The sequence below is a fragment of the Anopheles ziemanni genome, chromosome 2, assembly GCF_943734765.1.
Source record: "Anopheles ziemanni chromosome 2, idAnoZiCoDA_A2_x.2, whole genome shotgun sequence".
Lineage (NCBI taxonomy): Eukaryota > Metazoa > Arthropoda > Insecta > Diptera > Culicidae > Anopheles > Anopheles ziemanni.
Genome location: NC_080705.1, coordinates 32,255,951 through 32,276,023, shown reverse-complemented (window position 1 = coordinate 32,276,023; position 20,073 = coordinate 32,255,951).

Below are 20,073 nucleotides of genomic sequence, written 5' to 3'. Positions count from 1 at the left end.
ATTAAAGCTTAGTTTTACGTGAGAGATATCTGTTTTGATGTGTTTGATTTTTAAAAAAACATTAAATCCAACTTCTATTCATTTTTCTGAAACATAGAACTATTCTTTAAATTCTAAATTAACATTATCCAACTGCTACGGTAAAGGGCGTTAAATTTCATTTTTTAAATATATTATACAAGGAAATGTACGGCATTACACAACCTAACTATGGTATACTGTTATCATCTATCAAAATCAAATTGCTCTTTATTCGAGAATTATCCTTGTTGTACCATGAACGATTTGTCCCTGTGATATGCTTCTGAAAATTGAAAATGTTTATGGTAATTGAGCCAATGACGCATTATATGGTAAATGTTATACTTGAATAAACAACCATTAAGCGAATTGTTGTTCATTAGCGATAACAATGGGCAATCTGTAGTGTTATCGTTCCCGGGACTTGTTTAATATACAATTATCTCGCTAGCCATTACCACACTACTCCGTTTCAATCAGTTTTAATTAACGCTTCCATGTGAAAAAAACAAGACTTTAAAACGTACCCACCTCATCTGCCCTTTGTATCGTTTTGTTGTAACACCGAACGAAAAAACCATTAAACAAAACCACCAACAGAACTCAATTTAGCCTCATCCGTGCTGGAAAATGGCACTCGGGGTTGGGCAATACCACTACACCGGTTTGGCAGAGAGAACGATAATAATGTTCATAAATTGGATTGAAGCATTATCCCTTCGACTGAAACCCATCGCGCGCTCGGGAAATCGCTTCCTGTGCTTCGTCCACTTTCCGGCCCGTAGCCGGCGCGCTTACAATAATCGCATGCACTAAATCGACCCACCACCTCCAACCGCGATGATGGTGGTGGTCATCTCGACCTCACCGTACCATCCACAGCTTTTGCATCCTTTTTTTGTATTTTTGTGTATGGCTAGGTGTGTTTGTGTGTGTGATTTGGATGAGCTCCAAGCCGGAAAACATTCCCCAACGGATCCCACCGCCAGCGAAAAGCACCAAATCGGATTTAATGATGAGAAGGGATTATTATTACTACTCGCTCGCCGTTATAATGATGTCGTCCGTGGTCCGGTGGACGCCGATGGTGTGGCCTGCAAGAGATAGAGAGAGATAGCGAGACATTCCATGGCCAAAACGTCCCTGCTAAATGGCGGGGAGAGCAGAAAAAAGGGAACATCGTAGCAAAAAACCTAACGGACATGAACCGAATCGACATCGGCCTGGTGACACCTTTTGTCGGTTTGGGAAACGCCTCGGCTGGACACCTCAGAAATCGCCGAAAACGGTCATAAACAGGACAATCCGGCGAGGGTGGCCAAGTTGGGTTGGGAGACGAAATAAAAAACGAACGAGACATCAAATAAAATGCACATTCACACCGCGTGTCCCAATTCCGTTGCCCAACAGATACGGTTTGCTGGCGAGAACCGTTTACTTTACGTTCGCCTTCTTTTCATTTCCTCTGCTGCTCATTTCCTTGCGTTTTTTTATACTTCGTTTTCTTCTTTTTTGATCATTTTCTTATTGTCTGCTTTGGCTGCCGGTGGTTTCTTGGTCCCGCTGGAACCATTCAAGCGCCATCCAATAACCGTCTATTTGATGGCTATATTTAGCCGAAACACTTCTAGGGCTCTTGTGGATGGGTGGAAAGGACATCACCGTGATCATCTTTCGACCTGCCGATGGTGAATAAAAGCACAAAAAAACAACTACCTCTTCAGCCAAAGAAGACACCGAACCACTTCACCCGGGGGCTTCGTTTCCGTTGGTTTTTATTTTCGGTTTCGGTCAAGTGTTGAACAAACGGTGGCCGGCCGTCCGTCCATGGGAAAAAGTAAAAGACCACACCTGCCCCCGGCCAGAAGGCATGGATTTTTCCTGATTTTTCTCCACTCTTCCCTCCCGTGGGAGTGCTTTCTGTCCGCTGTCCCACCTCCCTCTCTTGATCAAATATTTACATCCGTCAGGGGCATACGCTTTTTCTGACCACTTTTTGTTCCAACACTCGGGCAGGACATCGCGGGGCGGCCCGTTTACTCACGTCATCAGTGTCATCACATAGTCATCCTGTCATGTTCGCGCGCGTGTTGCTATTGGAACGCTTTTATTGATTTCTATTTTTTCTGTTCATTCTCCGTTTCGACTGCTTGCAGATCGGGATTTTCCCGCATCACCCCCCGACGACGAGGCCCTTCCATTTGGCATTGGAATGATTGACATACTGAGGCTCTCTGGTAAGCTGGTTCCAACACCTGTCGATCCATTTTTCATGTCGATCCACTGTGCTATTTTCCGATGGAGGCGCCTGGTGGTTCACTTGCATACAACTCGAACCGCATCGGAAAAGCCGTTCCACCGGCGCGCGAAATAATGTACTCGTTTTTCGTTGCCAATTACATCCAAGAATAGGTTGTGTGAGTTTTGTTCTTATTACCATTATTCAATTTCCGCCCCCACCCTCCATTACCCCCCCTAGCTACTGTTAGGCATTCGCGTGGAAAACAGCTGGAGGGTGACATTAACGGTATTAACAGCTGCACCGTACTTTCCGCTGCTTTTTTTTCCCTCTTTCCGCTTCGTCGCCCATTGCTGCCGGAAATGCTTCCCATGCTGGAAAGCTGCCTACGTAGCTTGTAATAAAAACTCACTCGACCATGCGGGGTACGGTGTTAATGTAATTGATGAAAGCGAGACAAAGAGAGTATCAAATAATGTTCACCGCCCTCCACACCATCGTCATCGTTTCGGGTTTTCTCGTTTACCCCCTCCCCTCCCCCTTCCTCCCCACCCTTTTTTGTTGTTTATATTTTTCCAATGCTTTCTGCTTATTATTTGCACGCCGAGTTGCTTGCATCAGTATCTGCGTGGCGTATAATTTCATTCCTTTTTATTCTGTTAACGTGGCTTTCGATGGTAATTTCATTCGTTCGCCCTTTGTGTCACTTTGCTTTGCTGGCTGCTGATCCCAACCCTGCCAGTTAACGGAGACGCAAAAATCGTCCCCTTCGCTCACCCTCACAGACCGATCTTTCCCCCATCGCCCGTGCAAGGATTAATGAGGTAATTAAATTAGAACGTGAAATTCGTTCGTTTTGTTGGTGCCCGAAGGCCCGAAAATCTTTGCGTCGACGGGTGGAAAAATGAATGGACCCCTCCCAGGGCCACCAAGCCGGCCACCAGCTAAATCACGACCGTTCGAGGCGTGCACCGGAACGGGCTTATTTATGATTATTGGACATCGAAACATCATCAACAGCAGCTCAACTCGAACTCTGCGGGCAACACGACGATGATTGCTGTCGTATTTCCTCCCCGCCCCGACCGTTTCCTGCTCGGCCTCGTTGGCCGGGTTTTCATTGGTTGGGTATTTTTTATCTCCTTCTAGGATTTGTGGAGTATCTGTTGATTCAACTGTTGTTCTGCTGGGGTGAACTCTGCCGCTGGGTAGCTTTGCTCGCCACAGTAGGAGGGAAATAAACGGACTATTATTTACAATCGCATTTAAAGCCTACCATCGATTGATTTTTACTTTTGTAAAAGTATCGAAAGTAATTTGGTTTTGTTTTTTTTTTTTAATTTTAATTTTAATTAACATTTTCAATGCCATTTAAGAGCCATCCGGGAGATGGTTGTGTTTCAGAACGAACAGAACTGGTTTGCAATGGTAAATTCAACCGGTCATCCATTGGGAAGGTTCGGTCATCCCTCAGGGAGGATGGAAAAACAATACATTCAGCTCCGAATTAATATTCCATTGCCGAAGGTGTATTATGGTTTTACCCAACAATTTACAGTTGCGTTTTATTGAATGCCGAAAACACCACCATCAACCTGGGAATGAAACGACCATCGTGCAATTTTATGGGCGTTGTTATTGAAAGGGATGTCCGTCAGAATCAATAAACAGGGACCTATATGTAAATTGAAATGCAGCTTAAATGTTTCGATTGTAAGATTATTGAGCTTATTTTCCTACTCAAAATATTAAATATTCTTAGCTACACATCGTGAATGTGGAAAAACGACATATTGTAGGTGAAACGGCTCGCACATTAGCTCCCCATTATGAACGCAATTTATACGCTTTTTATGGAAATGCAAAAACTACCCACATTGCGCCATAGATATATGTGCTGCCCCATTATCCGGATGGCATGCGGCAATTTATTAACACTTGGCAGAAAATTACACATTCTACGTACTCCTCGTGGTGGCCATTGCGGGGACGGTAACCTTTTGCAAGACAAAGAACGGGGAAAAGGATGCACCGGAGAACGGCTGGTCAGTGGCGATAGCTCCAATGGGGTCCATTCATCATTCGTTCACCATCACACAAACACACACACACTCACTCAGGATCTCTTGACCATGCAAAGGGCAGGATCTTGCCGGGAAAACTCTCTTGGGAGGATATGTGTAGTTATACGCCCCGGCCGTTGGGGAAATCGTCGCATCGTGCTGGGGAATAAATTTTGCTCTCTTCCTTTCATCACCTTCCGCCTGAACCGCCACCTCCCATCGATTTTGTTGCTCAGCTTTTCACCGAAGAGTAAATTGGTATACCGAGAAGAAAAAGTGCGTCCACTTGCCCGCACGAAAACCACATGACTCGCTTTCTTCGAAGGCACGAGAAGAAAAGCTCCCATATAACCGCTTTATGACACAAAGCAAAACTTCACCGAAGACCAAACTGTGGCAGCGCGGGGGTCGGTTGGGAAAAAGGGGACAAAATATCAGCGTAAGGTAAATATATGATATGCGGCACCAAAGGCATAAAGGCGCGCAAGGACGCGACATTCCACACGCCGATAGCGGAAGGTCCATGAATAATGATTTAATTATAAATTAACAACAACAAATGCTTTGTTTTTCCGTTTCACCAAGCGCCTCGGAAGCTCGGCTCCGAGCCGGGCGTTGTTGGTGGGTGTGTTGATTTATGGATCGGTCCAACCCCGAACCGAACGTCGTCGTCGTCGGTGGCGGAAGTGGTGGCTTCCAATGCCGTGGAAAACGCGTCTCGCCTATCGCTTTCGAGCCGCAAACCGCACTTCCCACCGCAAACCATCTTCTGCTAAATAATTATCAAGCGACTGGCGGGAAAGTTTGGCCCGCGCGTTCCCTCGTATTGGAAAATTGGGTTCCAGATGCTGTCGCTGGAGAACGTGGCCACCACCTCGCCTACCGTCTATCCTCACCTACCTTCCAGTCAGTTTTGTGACATCCGCACCCCCTCAAAACCCGGTGCCCTTCCCTACCATGCTTGTGCTATCGAGGCTGCTCGAATCGGGTGCCGTTTAATTTCCCGAAAGTATAATAAATTTTCCCTTTTCGCTGCCAAACCGAACCGGCACAAAAGGTAACAATAGCGCCAAAGGATCGCGATCGTGTGTGGCAAGTGGGGGGGAAGGGTTGGGCGAGCTTCGAGCTGTACAAGGGTGTAGGGATTTTCACTTGTGCACCAAAGGACGCGGCCGTTCGTCCTTCAAACTATTTAAATGAACAATATGGTTCGCGAACACAATGGTGAAACGGTGCGATTAAATGGCGAACCAGCTCGCCACGGAGTTGGTTGAAATTGATTTAAGTGCCCTCCGTACCCGAACAGTGAACATTGCCTGAAACGATTATGGAAAGCGCAGATTCACCGGAGCAAGGCAAGATAATGCTTGCCAGTAATTGGGTTTAAAATATATCGACATTAGTGTGCCGTCGTTATGCTCTCCGACTATAATGAGAGCAGAAACTAAATGTTTGAAGTAAGATTACCGGTGGTTAGGACTATCATATCTCACCAATCCAATGCGTCCTTGTTCGAAGCGACCGACCGAAAGTGCACGATTAATTGAAACGCTCCTAACCACCAACAATTATGTCGTCCGATTTCCGCCGAACGACGGAATGGTCAGTCGTGTTTGTGCATTTGCTTTTGATTACTTGCGGAGTAATGGCACATTCCCTTCGCGTTGCCTTTGGTGTTGGTGCCGGTACAAAGTAAACGCCATTGCTGACGCTGCTGTATCCATATATTCAGCTTCCGCAAAGGCACTTGGCACACTCATCAAATCCACGAACAAATCTCCACACGGAAAACGGCCAATTGCGTGAATCATTGTTTCGAAACGTTCTCCCGGGAGGAGGGAACCGGCATCGACACATTTCCACCCTCGGAAACACAGGGACACTCCACTGCTTGTTTGCCTGCCCGAAGTGATGCACTGGAATGTGGTTTTTGAGGTTTAAACATTTTCGAGTGAATTTACAGACACCCCACACCGACTCCCCCACTTTGAAAGAGTGGTTGTACGTTGGAATGCTACAGTGAGAGTGACATTTCCACATAGTTGTCTGCTGGGTTGGAAAACCTCCGAGGATGTGTGAGCGTGTGTTACGTGAGTGGAATTCAACTGCTACCGGCACGAGGCGGCGACGCTGCAACAATGTTGATGCTGCAATGTTGCAGTTCACTCCGGCAAACCTTGGGATTATTCACATCCTCGAGGGGGTTTTGTCCACTTTGACCGGGCCATTCAATAAGCACTTTTGAAATCCACTGCACACTGGTTGCGAGTGTGTGATTTTCCTCACACGGGTGACATTGGAAAAATGGACCATTTGTCCTTGCTGTCCGATGCGAAAAGTGGCGTTGGGAAACCGTGTCCATTGTGAGGGTGATGCTCGGGCAAGGACGCAAACGGGGGCGATCGATGAACGGGCTCATCAAGGGGGATCAACAAATTCCCGGACACACCATCACAATCGATCCGGATGTCCCATTTGCTGCGCACTATTCAACGCGTGTGCATAATGCAGTGAGTCCGTGGGCATCCATATTTCAAACACCATGCAATTTCCGGTCGATGTTCAAACGCAACCGTTTTCAAAGCGTGCTATTCACGCGGCGCGGAGAATAAAACCCGGATCGCTCGAGCCAATGTCGTCGTAATCCAAAATTGCTCCTCCTAAACCCTTTATGTTCGGAGCATGCAACGACGCTCCTTTCCGTGGGCTTAAAACCGAAACCACAAGAAAGGCTGAAAAGTTTCACGCACAACTTTTCCAGACCGAGCGCCACTCACGCTAGCATTTGCTCCGGCATTCGCGTGTGGTGGTTGTGAAGTAAATGACGTGAATGTTTAATTAAAAACTACACACTCTCGTTTACCCCCAGTCCCGTGCACGACAGAAAGCTCTTTCCGTGCACGAGGCACGGCCGAAGAATGGAAACCATTTTCCACATGGCAACTGATACCCGGCGTGTTGCGTTAAAACGGGAATAGTCGGGTTCCCGGAACCGGTTAAGACTCCGTCCACCGTTCACGTCGTCAACTGGCTGTTGGCAGCAAGCCTCTTACTGGGTGGCGTGCTCATGTTTCGAGTGGTTTCCCGACAGCCGGTTTCTTGTTAGTGTCAAAGCTGCGCCAGTGCCACGCTATCATTAGCCTCTCCGGTTTCACCTCAAGCCGCAGATGTGTCACGTGTTGAAGGAAATTTTTACCAGATTTTCAACCAAGAAGGGAATTTTAATTGAAAAAAAAATTATAAAAGTTATAGAAGTTCTTTCTTTCTTGCAACGCGTGTAGACGGGGATTTTATGTTTGAGCAACTTTAAGATTAATAACACTGTAAAGATTTAATAACACTGTCGATTATGTTATATTACTAGCTTGACGCCCCGGCGATGCTCGGTGAAGAACGGATTGAGAAAAAAATATATGATTTAACTCTTTGATTGAGAGTTGTGTTTTAAATTAATAGTTACAATAATGGCATATTTAAAATGTTTGATATTTCATCGATTTTCCCGTGTTGTAACTATGGATACACTTTGACTTATTTCTACATTATTGTTTTGTTTGTGTTAGTAAAACTGAGTTTCCATTGTACAAATTTTGATGATTTTATCAAAAAATTGTGATCAATCAAACCTTCAACAACATCTGCAGTGATTAAACTTTATGTGTGGAAAGTTTCAGAATCGACGGTGTAGTATTGGTTGAGTTTTTAGTGTACACAAAACTCCATATATAAAAAAAACTAGAATATATAATACATATTATACCCCACCGATCGGGCAAATTTCGAAACAAAATCTATTTTCTTGTTGAACCATACAATGTTGTACCGGTGTTTATTTTCCAACACCGGTACTTTCGCTCAACAGCCTCTAACAACTGATAAAACATTGTTTACTTTATGTGCAGAGTAGAGTATAAATTACAGCTTCCGGATAGTCGGATCGCTTTCCAAATGGGATTCATTATCTAAATGGCTCATCCGGTGCCTGGGATGTCCGCTTGTGCCCTTGAAGAGGTCCGGCTCCAATTTCGCCCTTTGTGCACTGTTGTATTTCACGTACACACACACACAGACACCGCACCCCGCAAGCATTACGTCAATCTTGGTCTCACTTTACTCGGCGCAACATTATTTGCACTTCGTGACCATGGCTCGAATGACCCACCACGACATTCCCCTGCTTGGACATCGCCCCGCTTGGAGTTTCCGTACTGCGTGGCGAACGGGAAACACTTACCAGTGGCCACTAACGCGCGTGTGTGTGTGCATGTGTGTGTTTGATGCTTTGCCGACCTCTAATAGATCGATTGTAACGATAGCCCCGAGTGGCCGAACGATAACCGTAAGTTTTACATCGGATTAACATAACTTTCACCTGACCAAGTTTTCGTTTGTCGTCGTTTGCACAGGCAAGGTTAATGCTAACGCCCGACCGCTTTTCCGTTCTCATGTTTGCTGGCTGGAAATTGGTCAGTCCCCGGGTCTTTATTAGTTTACCCTTTATCACGGCCATCGTTGCATCGTCGTCCAGTGGAGTCCAGCGAGTGTAAACAAACGCGTTCGATGTTCGCCCTTGCCGTCCTTTTTTTGGCTCGAACCAAGGGTCCAAACAGTTCGAGATCCTTTTTAACTGCTTCACACTGGCCGGGCCTGGATTTTGGCTAGCACAGATGCCGTTCCTGTACGCCATGCAGCATAGGGAAAGAGTGAGAGAGAAGGGGAGGGAGAATAAACCAACATGCAGGATAACATCTTCCTTCTATTCGCGTCATTTAACTCTACACCGAGTGTGCAGCAAATGAACGAGAGTACGGCCCCGGCCATTGCGTCCGGGAGTCCTTCCGAAGCAATAAAGCTGTAAGCCATTTGTACTCACTTTATCCTCCCCCCTTGAACTTGGGTACAACGTCGTCCGTCGTCCGTCGTCATCGTCGTGCAGTAAACGGTGACTTCTCGAGAGGCCAGAGTCTGTTGTGGCTGCGTTTTTTTTTTAAACGCTAGAACTTGCAGGAGCTTATGCAGTAAAGAAGAACGTTCCTATTGTGCCATTCTGCAAGAGCACATGTTTTGTTGCATTTAATGGATGGCAGTTTATTTTTAAAATCATTGTAGGTTTTATTTTGTTATCCTTCGTAACTGATAATTGTAATGTGAGCGAACCCTCCTTCTGAGTTCTTGCTATGAGACGAACCATCCAGGACAAGTGAAAGAAAAATACGTCCCACAGGATAAAAGGAACTTACTATCGTTTCTAGGGTCCTTGAAATTGTATTATAGTGCTGCTCTATTTAGAAAAATGGTACAAGGAGTCATTTTTATAATTTTCTATCCAAACTGAACTGAAATGAGTCTGCTATAGATGTTGGGAACAGATTACCTTCACCGGTTTTAGTTTTACGCTGCTCAACCATTAATTTATAATCCTTTCAATTCGTTCTTTGGCGTTCGATGTACTACTTGAAATTATCAACTTTTGTATTCATGGTACGGTTCGATAGTAAAGCCTGCCCCATCACAACCGTAGTCTTGTTAATCCTTGTTTGTTGGCTCGGTTGGTTCATTCATACCCTGAACCCTTTAGGGAAAGGTTTCGCTTCAACCGTTCACTTTGCTTTAATCGGCTTTAAGATTTCCTTACGAGGTTTTCCCCAGAGCCCATAACAGTCTGATCCCTTTTCCGAACACACGGCGACGGCGTTTGTCTTTTTGGCTTCCGCAACCGAAAATCCCTAATTCGGTCGGTCATTTTCTCTCTCCCAACCTCCCAACCTCCTCCCTGCCTCTCTCACTGACACCATATGGGTGTTCATCTTTGCGTGTGCTATTTGTTCATTTAATCCTGTCGCTCGTCGCCCTTTTCATTCCCATTGTGTTGGCGCGTTCAGACCGACAGACATCCCTTGTCCCCGCCGACGACGCCGGTGACGACAAATAATAATAAAGGATGTCACTTTTTCTCCTCATATGAGCGACCTCCACCCACTGGAGTTTTTGCGCCTCACACTGCGTCCGCACGGTGACACTTCCTAAGGGATAAGGGACGTGAAAAACATATTCACTTCCATCTCGGGAGTCGACTTTTGTCAACTCGCCCACAAATGGGCGGGGGGTCTCTTTCCACAAGGTGCTGAAAGGACGACCACACTACCAAACCCAAAAAACCGCTGACCCTCGACCTCTCCCGGTTCCCACTCCGTCGGCTTTGAGCCGATGTTAGCACGAACGCTTCGAAAAGGCTCCCACCATGGCTTTTCCGCCAAAAGGCCAAAGTCCATCCATATGTTGCACTAAAGCTCACTGCTCCGGCCATTGTTCACTGGGATATAAATCGTGGTAAAAATAAAGTACGGCGGAAATGAAACCGAACAAAAACCAGCCTCACGGAGTCATAGCAAAAACTGCACTTAGTCCTACGCAGCTCCGAGGAACAAAACTTTCCCTGTTGGACTGCTGCATTGTTGTTCGGGGTGGGATTTTTATCTTTCAAGAGTATTATGCGCGCTAAATGCACCGCACGAATCGCGTGACGTTGTAATGACTGTGTTTTTTTCCTCTTGTGCTCCATTCTCCTCCTTCTTCGCACTGCTTTTCCGCTTTTCCGAGTTATTTACTCCTTTCCCCTTCGTGCGGAGTTGTCCACCGGGATAGTTTTTATGTGAGTGTACGTTCTTTGGTTTGATTGTAAACCAAAACAATGCACCAGGGAATGATTTACACCCTCGCGAAGCATTATTAACGGGCGCTTTGTGTCGGTTAAGTTTTTTTTTTTGTTTGTATCGAAGCAATGTGTGAACAATTTACCAAGCGTTTGCCTTCCATTGGAGTTCCTTTGTTTCGCTGCAACCCTTCGGAAAGGCCGCTCCGTAGGACTCACTTCAAATTGCCATGCAAGCGGGTAATTTCGTGCTTGTTTTGGAACGTGAAAAATTGCCCGACGCCTCCGAAATGGCGAGATTGGAAGAGATTATCTTTACGGGGCACCATGCGTCTCCATCGTAAACTCACGAAATTATTCTCGTTACAAAGTAACGGTGTGTAAAATATTTCCCTTAGCGCTAAAGCAGTGTTTGTTACTATTTTACTTTATTTTTAAACAGATTCATGCATACCAAAAGGGTACAACATTTTACACCATATTCGTACGCCCTTCTTGGTGCATACATTAGTATCTTGTTTAGTACATGCTTGTTTCTTCTTTGCTAACACGCTCCAAAAGGAGCTAGAGCGCTAGTGGAGGAGTTTTTAATTCGAATTTGCTCGCACCGGTTCGCGAGTGCAAACCGTAGATAGAAACACATTTGCGAGCAGACTTAAATAACATCCTTATCGCTAACGTGAAAAGATCCGTGGGTGCATAAATTTTCATCTTCAACCCGGCGTATCGCTGCTTTGTTATGTATACCCGAAAATTAGATTGCGCTCCACTCGAGCGGTGACTGCATGGCAATCCTTTTAACCAGTAATGGCTACGGCAGGACACAGAACTCCCAAGAAAATAAGCGTAAAAAAACGTAAACCTACCCAAACCGTATCTCGTGTACCCTTCATACGAGAGGACCATGCACTCTCTGTTGGCTTTCGGGGTGAGCTTTTGTACAGCAGTATATGACCCCTTTTGAAAATGTGCTATTTTACATAAGCGAGCAAACCTCAGGTCACGGTGCATGAGGTTCCCTTCCCCAGGTGAGCGCACGGTAGAAGGTAATTGAACTTTACCAAGCATTAGCCTCCATTTTTGTAAGACATTGTGGACCTGCTTGGGTCGGTACGGGAAGTACAAACAAAAGAAGTACTTATAAAATTATAATGGGCTCGTTTATGTCGTTATCATTGTCAATGTTTGCCGAGACAGTGTTTCTGTGGCTCCGCGTGGTTTCCGGTAACGATGGAAACGACAGTGTGTGGATTTGTGTGTGTGTGTGACAAACGGTGGCGGTATATGGAGCCCAATCGTCGCAGAAACCCACCAGCGTGTGCGCCGTGGAAAGGAAACAGGAAATTAATGACCGAGTAATTTTCTTTGTGGGACCTAATTTTTCTCCAGAGAGCACCTTACTGAACGAGTTGATGGTAAGGGACTGCTCTTGCTTTAATTTTTACACTTCCTGCTTGCGGTTCGGATGCCCTGTTTTTGTTTAAATGCATACTTTCATTTTCCCACCACTCAACGAGAGATTAAACGTATGTACCTTTTTCCATACATATTTAAATGCCGTTGCAGCGTTCCAACAATCCTTTTTTGGGCGGCGCGTTTTTCCGTGCCTGTGCCACCGCATTAATTCATGTGTGTAAATTTACTCCCGCGCGCCATCGGTATTATATATTGTGGGTGCAAATTTATGCCTTCCGGAAAACAAGAAAAACTTTTTATCATTACTCTGGCCAACAGCACGGATCCGGTCGTGTTTTGCTTTATTGCCATCGGGGCAAACACTTTCCCCCAAACCCAAGGTACGACTTAACGCCTTCGACGATGGTTTGGTTTCGTGCCGCCGGTCGAGGATGGACGGAAGGGTCACAATAAATTTTACCCAGCTTTACTAGAACGCCAGTTTACTACCGGTTTTTTCCCCCGTCCCTAATACTACCCTCCAGCAACTTGTCTCGCCATTAAAGTGGAATATTCATGAGAAAGGCCTTTAACCTTTTTTTCATTTAAATTTCCATGAAAAGGTCAATAATGGAAAAAGTATGCTCAATTTATTTATTATACATACGCCTTCGCTCGCGAGCTTTTCCAGCGTTGACGAGTCTTCCCGACTCGTTCACCAAGTAAAACTGTATTTCCTGCTCACACGCCTATTTCCAAACGAGCATCGGCTGGATGGATTGGATGAAAAATAGTTTTCCACACGAAACTACCGGGAGAGTATTCTCTGCATTCGCTATTTCAAAGCCCCTCAGGGCTGGGTGAAAAACCTGTGGGAAAAGCGTGACCACAGTCTGGGGCTGGTGCTTTCAACGCGCTACGGGTTTCGGCGACCAACACATGCAACACAAAAGCACTAATTATAATGGTCACCGCCGAGGCTTTTCCGAGCCCCCACCCCCATGGCACCCTGGCGCTTGATGATTAGCACCCGCCGTTCAGTTCAAGGGCAGGCCGAGCTGAAAATAGTGCTCGCTTGGTCTGGCAAAGAAAATGGCGTTGGTTTTCCGGTTAAATCCCCCCAGAGCCGAGGCGCTAATTGTGTGTGTGTCGGTTTGTCACCGCAAATGGTTGACGCCATTACATGATACCCGGGTCGCGCTGAGTCTGGCGTTAGGTGTGGTGAGGTATGGGAGGGTAGTGTAGAAAATTGGCCACCATTGGGTTTCAAAGGACCCTCTGATGCGGACGTAAGTCGATTAGGGAAAACTGTTGCTCTTAACCAACCGAAAACAATTGTACCATACTTAAAACCAATGTTTTGCCACAATTCTTCTGCTTTTTTCGTTTTTATACTCCCAACATTGACTTCAGTTCCATGGTGGATTTAATATAGCTTTTTGTAAATTATCAATTATTTGAAATTGTTTTCAACTCTTCCGTGCTTCGTTAATGCCGAATTTAGGTTAGTTTTGAATTTGCTACTTATTATTAACCGTATTCAATAAATGAATTACAATTGATGAGAGTTTATTAATTTGTAAAAACGCAGTCAAACTAATTTCCGATGTACGTAGTATTTTAAAAAATGAATTCCTGTTGACCTATAAATGAATTTTCTCACAAAAATATTGGATTGTGAGAATATGAAGACATGACTGTTTTTTTATTTAATAATTACTCAATAGAACAACAAAAACGACATCGCACATTATACCCTCTTTTGGATACTGTTTACTGTATAAAGATATTTGTATGCAACACCTAAGAAGTTGTTTTAAAATCGCTCGAAACACTTCGTCTCTTAAGGTATACAAAAAGTTGAATGAGCAGCCTCTAATGCGTGCAAAACGGGTGTTCAATCAACTCGACCTCTACTGGCAGGCATTTTCCAGTCGATAGAGCGAAAATAGGTATTGAGGCCTTGAGGCCAAAAAAAGCGCATTCTCGTGCTGGTTTCGTTTAGACGAAGCGTGTCGTTCTATGTCTATGCGCTACGAATGCACCATATATGCACGTGGAAAACGGACGGTGCGCTGTTTGGATGTTTTCTTTTGGATAAGAAAAAGATGGCCAAAGCATTAGAATCCCGACCGGTTTGCTCTCGATAAAATCCTTTCGAACGCTCCAATAGTGAATATCTCAACTTTATTTTCCTTCCACATGCCTTCGGGTTGGTCATGGCCGTTTGCAAGATGTTCTGTCTGTTTCATGGATTTGTTTTATTCGTTTTGCTTCTGTCACCAACGCCACAGCCAAGATCGCTCGAGGGCGTCCTCGTTTAGTGGCGTTTGCTGCAACACCGTCCCCAAAAGCGATCACTTCGGAGTGTCTCGTTAAGGGCACCCCGAAATGGAAGAGGTGGCACTGTTTGCATTTAAATATCGTTTTCACACTGAGACAAGTGGAAGATTGCTTCTATTCTGCCGGGGGTTCAAGACGGCCACCAACAAAAAAGAGTCCCGTCAGGAGTCGAATTTTGATGATGTTCTATCCTACAACACGATCCCATTCAATGTGCAATTTGAAAAATGTCCAACTCCTGGCCAATCAACAGGATATTCTTGGAACCGTTTCGCCCTGCCCTTGAGCGTTTCCGGGGAGAAAAAAAAACCAAGAGGGAAACGAAGCGCATTAACAGCAAAAGGGAAAACAAGCTCGCAATAGAGAGGGCTAAATAGCATGTAATTTGTAATTTCCTTCAGGCACTCTTTGCCATCCTTCCATGCCATTCCTGATGAGTATAAAAAGGACGTAAAGTTCGGACTTGCCCACCCCACATCAGAGTGCTTTGTCCTGATTTTCTCACGAAGGAAGTATCAACTCTGGGGGGGAAAGAACCGCTGGCTAAATTTGTCGCTGGTTGATCGGAGTTTCGTTTCCTTTTTTCCTTCTTGTCCCTTCCTCATTCGCGGGGGATACCAGGGGCCTAAGGTTATTTTCTTACGATGGCCCGAATGTTTTGCTTCATTCTAGTATTTTCTTTTCCATCCTGGATTGTGAGGGTGTAGGCAGCCGCCATAAAAATAGAAAATATATTTTTAGAATACGATTCATTCCGTCATATTGCAAAACAAAAACCTCCCTCGGTCGTGCGAGCCAAGATAAACGGCTTTTACTCGAGCTTTATAATAAATACCAACACAAAAAGCCCATTTCTAAAAGGAACAATGTTTAAAGTTATCTTACTTTCCGAACCATCTGTCACCCATGTGGCAGAATTGATTTGTTTTTCATAAATCATTGAATGCTGCCTTTTCCGGCGAAAATAATACTCCCGAGCGAGCTAAACCGAAGTCTCTCGTTCGATCGGAATTTTTTCATCGAACATTCCCTGTTTCAAAGATCAAAGCATGCTGTTGAAAAAGAACACCGCGTTAAAAAAAGCACTCTAATTCAATCGTCGAAAAGCTGTCACCTTTGACGTCAAACGGTTTTGAGTGGTGGCCTTTTCGTCGGAATCCAGACACAATCCGGTGCGCGCCGTTGGAAAGTGGCAATAAAAAGAATTCTTCGAGTTTTCTTTTTCCCGTTCGCTTGTTGTGCAGCGAGTCGGAATTGTTACTAAATTTAATCAACAACATCCACCAGAAGAGCCCAATAAAATGTTGTGGAATCAAATGGTGCACAGTGAGAACAGCTTCCAATCGTTAATCTTTCCAGGTTTCCTTTTTTCCCGTTTCCCCGTTCGAATTGGCGTTTATTGCCGCTCGCTGCCACGATCGGAATTTGGGCTTCTACTACTGCTACGACTGCTACTACTACTACTTCTACTATTGCAAGACCATTAGCCCATCAGCGGCAACCCATTTGCCAGGAAGAAGGATGGTAAAATTGTTTCGAAGCCATTTAGCGCGCAATGGATTCGCCCGGTTTGCAGAACACTACTATCGGCATCGCCCGCCATCAATTATCGACAGAGGGGAAGCAATTCGTGAAAAAATGACATCCTCGTAGCAGAAGGAAAAGTCGATGGTACGGAGAAGTACGGAGGCAATGGCAAAAGTACATAGTTTCGATAGAATTGCCGCACTTTTCACAAATCAACCGGAAACGAGTTTATAGAGCGCCCTCTAGCAACGAGGAGCCGTTTTTATTGAGGAAAAAAATCTATATATTTATCGGTATAGAACTATCCACCGATACAGAGGGATGCTCTTTTTGAAACCTTTTGTTTGTAGCCACGTGGAGTATTTATGTTATGGAATTCTTTCGCTTAAAACTATAACTTTTTGTACTGAAATGTTAGCCAATTTTACAGTAAAAAAAAACTTACACCTAAAAAAACGACCGGGTCCGGAAAAGGGTTTAATAAACGAAATATAACGCGAAAAATCGACTCCTCAATGTGTGCATCGGCTAGGCTGTGGGAAAGCAAAAAAAAAAAGGAATCGAAAAAAAGCTAAATACAGTGGCTATAAAATTCTATTGCAAAAATAGTAGAAATAAAAACCGTTGGCCCAGAGCTGCAGCAAACGAACTCCGCCCTTCTTTACGATCGCCAGCAACAACACGCTCATTTTTGCGTCGAATAACTTTTGATGAGAATTTCCACCCGCTCCTGCTACCATCGCCCATCGCTTGTGGATAGTTTCTTCCCCGCTCGTGGAGCCAAACCCCGGAACTCAGATGTGGGCCATCTGGTTTTGAGATCATTTAACAATTTTTATTCGCAGATGGTGCGATGTAGTAGAAAGGAAAAAAAAGACCACCAGATCGAACTGTTACGGAACTCGAACAGCTACCGGGGCTGAGCTAACAAGTCTGGCTTATCCTGGGTGAAACTTTCCCACTCCCACCCCGCCCTAAGGTACCGTCCAAGTTTTGATTGCTTTAGTTCCGACCGGCACCGGGAGCAGAATTCCCAGTTCAATGGGATTTCTATTTTATCTTTCCATTGGGCGTCATCGTTTTCCTACTACTATTTTTCTGCGGTTCCCCCCACTTGCATTACTTTCTTTGTGCAGCTGAAGCTGGTGGGGGAGGGTTGTTTGGAGGTTTGACTTATGGCACAATTTTTCATCGACAGTACTACCCGGTTTCTAATTTTCCATTGACCCACGGTTATCGGGCAGCCAACCAACCAGGTCATGCAGGCAGCCGCCAGACATATCGAATCACGATTGTGAGTGCCCGTTTTAACATAGGTCGCTGCAATCGACAGGAATAAATTAGAAAATATCAAATTGCCGGACGAGCTCATTTCGAGCGCTTCGAAATACATTGTGCTGAAAGCATTTTCGGTGTGCACGTACGTATTTTCCGGATGTTTGCCATATGGAGCCCGACGTGCCTCCGCTATCCGGATGGAAAATCCTTTGCCTTCCGGGCAGAGACCAAAGTTCTCGGGGGTTGCGCTTCGAAACCATTATTATGCTCAGACTCTTTGCGCCCGGCTACGTGTACGGTAAGTTTGTGTACCCGTTTGGGCAGAGAAAAACCGACCGGGTCAGTAACGGGAAGCAACCAGCAACCTGGCGGCGACCAAATCCGAAAACCAAACTATTCAGCACCGGTTCTCCTCCTGGTGGTGCTAATTGCAATTTCAACTTTCACGAATTAAAACCCATCTGTTACGGCGGCGCCGGTGGCTGCAAGGTGGGCCAGCATGCTGCATCGTTATGTGAAGCTGGCCACAGCTCTACTAAACTAAACCCGATACACGGAATACAGTTTTTCCTGCTACCGTGCCAATGTGTGCTTCTGTGTTTCGCGTAATTCGATGCATTGAATTAATTTGTTTGGATTGGTTTTTCACTAATTAGCAACAAAGGTGGTGCTCCTGCAATCGATCGATTATTTGCAATGCAAAGCACTTTCCCTTGTCCTCCAACTAGGCGACCGCAACCCTGGTGGAAAGTTTTGCACCGACAGCGCAAATCGATTCGGTGGATGAAATTTATTATCTACGCATTACGGTAATCGAATGCATAATTCCGATGCACATTAGTAACCGGCACCAGTGCGAGCTGACACGACAAATGATGCTCGGGTAATCCACCCTGTTCGAGCTGTTTGCATTCATAATTTGTTATTATTAAAACTAAGCCTCACTCTAATGCCTGAAATAAATGACAGCAAAATCGCTTCAAATGGGTAAAGTGCCAGTTTTTAGTTTGTTGTGTCAAATGTACACAAAATCTGTGCCTTTAATTATCAGAAAACATACTCGTGATGTCATGTCTGTTTCTTCACCCTCCTCTGTTATTCCCCACCCTCCTTCCCGAGCTCTATTCTCAACGGACGATGGGGGAAGAGTTACTTCCGAAATAAATCTTTTCCCAAACCCTCGTCTCTCCACTTAAAGAAACCAATTACGAATGACCACTGTTTCACACTTGAAATACTATTATTGCTACAGAAACGAGCTTCCAGTCATGTGTTCCACTCGGGAAGTCAAAGGAAGCACACAATTTCTCTATTTTTTTTTTCTTTAAATAACAAAAAAGGGAAACACTTTCTATCTCTGGAATGGTGTTTCCCTATGGTCGAATAGTCGAATCACTCCGGTTCCGGTGAAGTGGCTTCTTTCCATTAAATTCGACACCCCCGGTATGCTCTCCCGAATGCAGGGAAGCAGGAGTGTGTACGATGCATAAAGACGTTCCTGAAGTAAAAGATTGTCTTCTTTACTGCCCACCGCAGCCCGCTCCCCAAGCCGCCAGCCAGACGTGTAGTGCTCGGTTCGTAAATCTTCTCTGAAAAGGAAACACTCCCCAGTCAACCCGTGGCTCGCCCCATCGTACGTCGGAAGCTTTAGTAGATTGTCTGGTTATTGTTATGTAAATGGTTCTGTTCTCTTTGTGCCGCCGGCGGAGGATTCAATCATCTACTTTTTTTTCCAGAAACCCGAAAGAAGCTGGCTGTTGTCGCTTGGTTTTTTGGTTTCGGGCAGCGGGTGTTCGGAGTGGTTGAAGTAATTTTCTCAAAACCCAACCGGTACTACCATGCTGCCACACCACTCCACATGGGCGCGGGAAAACATCGAGTGGAACGGGTGCCATAAATGTCCTTCAGTTTCTGGCGGGAATGCTAGCGAATGGCGGCTAGAGCACTTAGATTGTACTTTCCATTGTAAAAGTGGTTAAAGTTGGAAAAAAAATCAACAAAAGAATTTCGTACGCACATTACATTTATGCCTCCATCCCTTTCCTACCGGCTTTGAAGAGTGGATACCGGACCAGAAGGACCTCCAAATGTTACATGAATTAAATGTGAATTAAAGAATCGGTTCCCATTCCCACCAGCTTATGACGGTTGGTTGGTGTAGCGTTCTGTAAACTTCCCCTAAAACCAGACCCAAACTCAACTTGGAGTTTTAAGTCGCTCTCTTTTCCTTGGTCGCTGGAAAAAGTTGATCCTCCAAGGCGAGCTAACCCGTTGCTTAACGGTGCAAGTTCTGCATAGAATTGGTGCAGAATTGCTCCCGTCTAATCCCGGCATAGTTCCATTCGAAGACTGTTGCTGAGGATGTAAGTGATAAAACACACATACACACACGTATGGTACAGTTTTATGCTGCAATACAGAACCTTCAACAGAAGGCAACAGCTCGATGGCCGGTGTCTGCATTCTACTGCGACGAATTTTTATGCATATGACCTCGGTTTCCGACCCGAGCAATCTCCGGCAGGACTTTTTTACTCATTTGTGTCACCCAATTT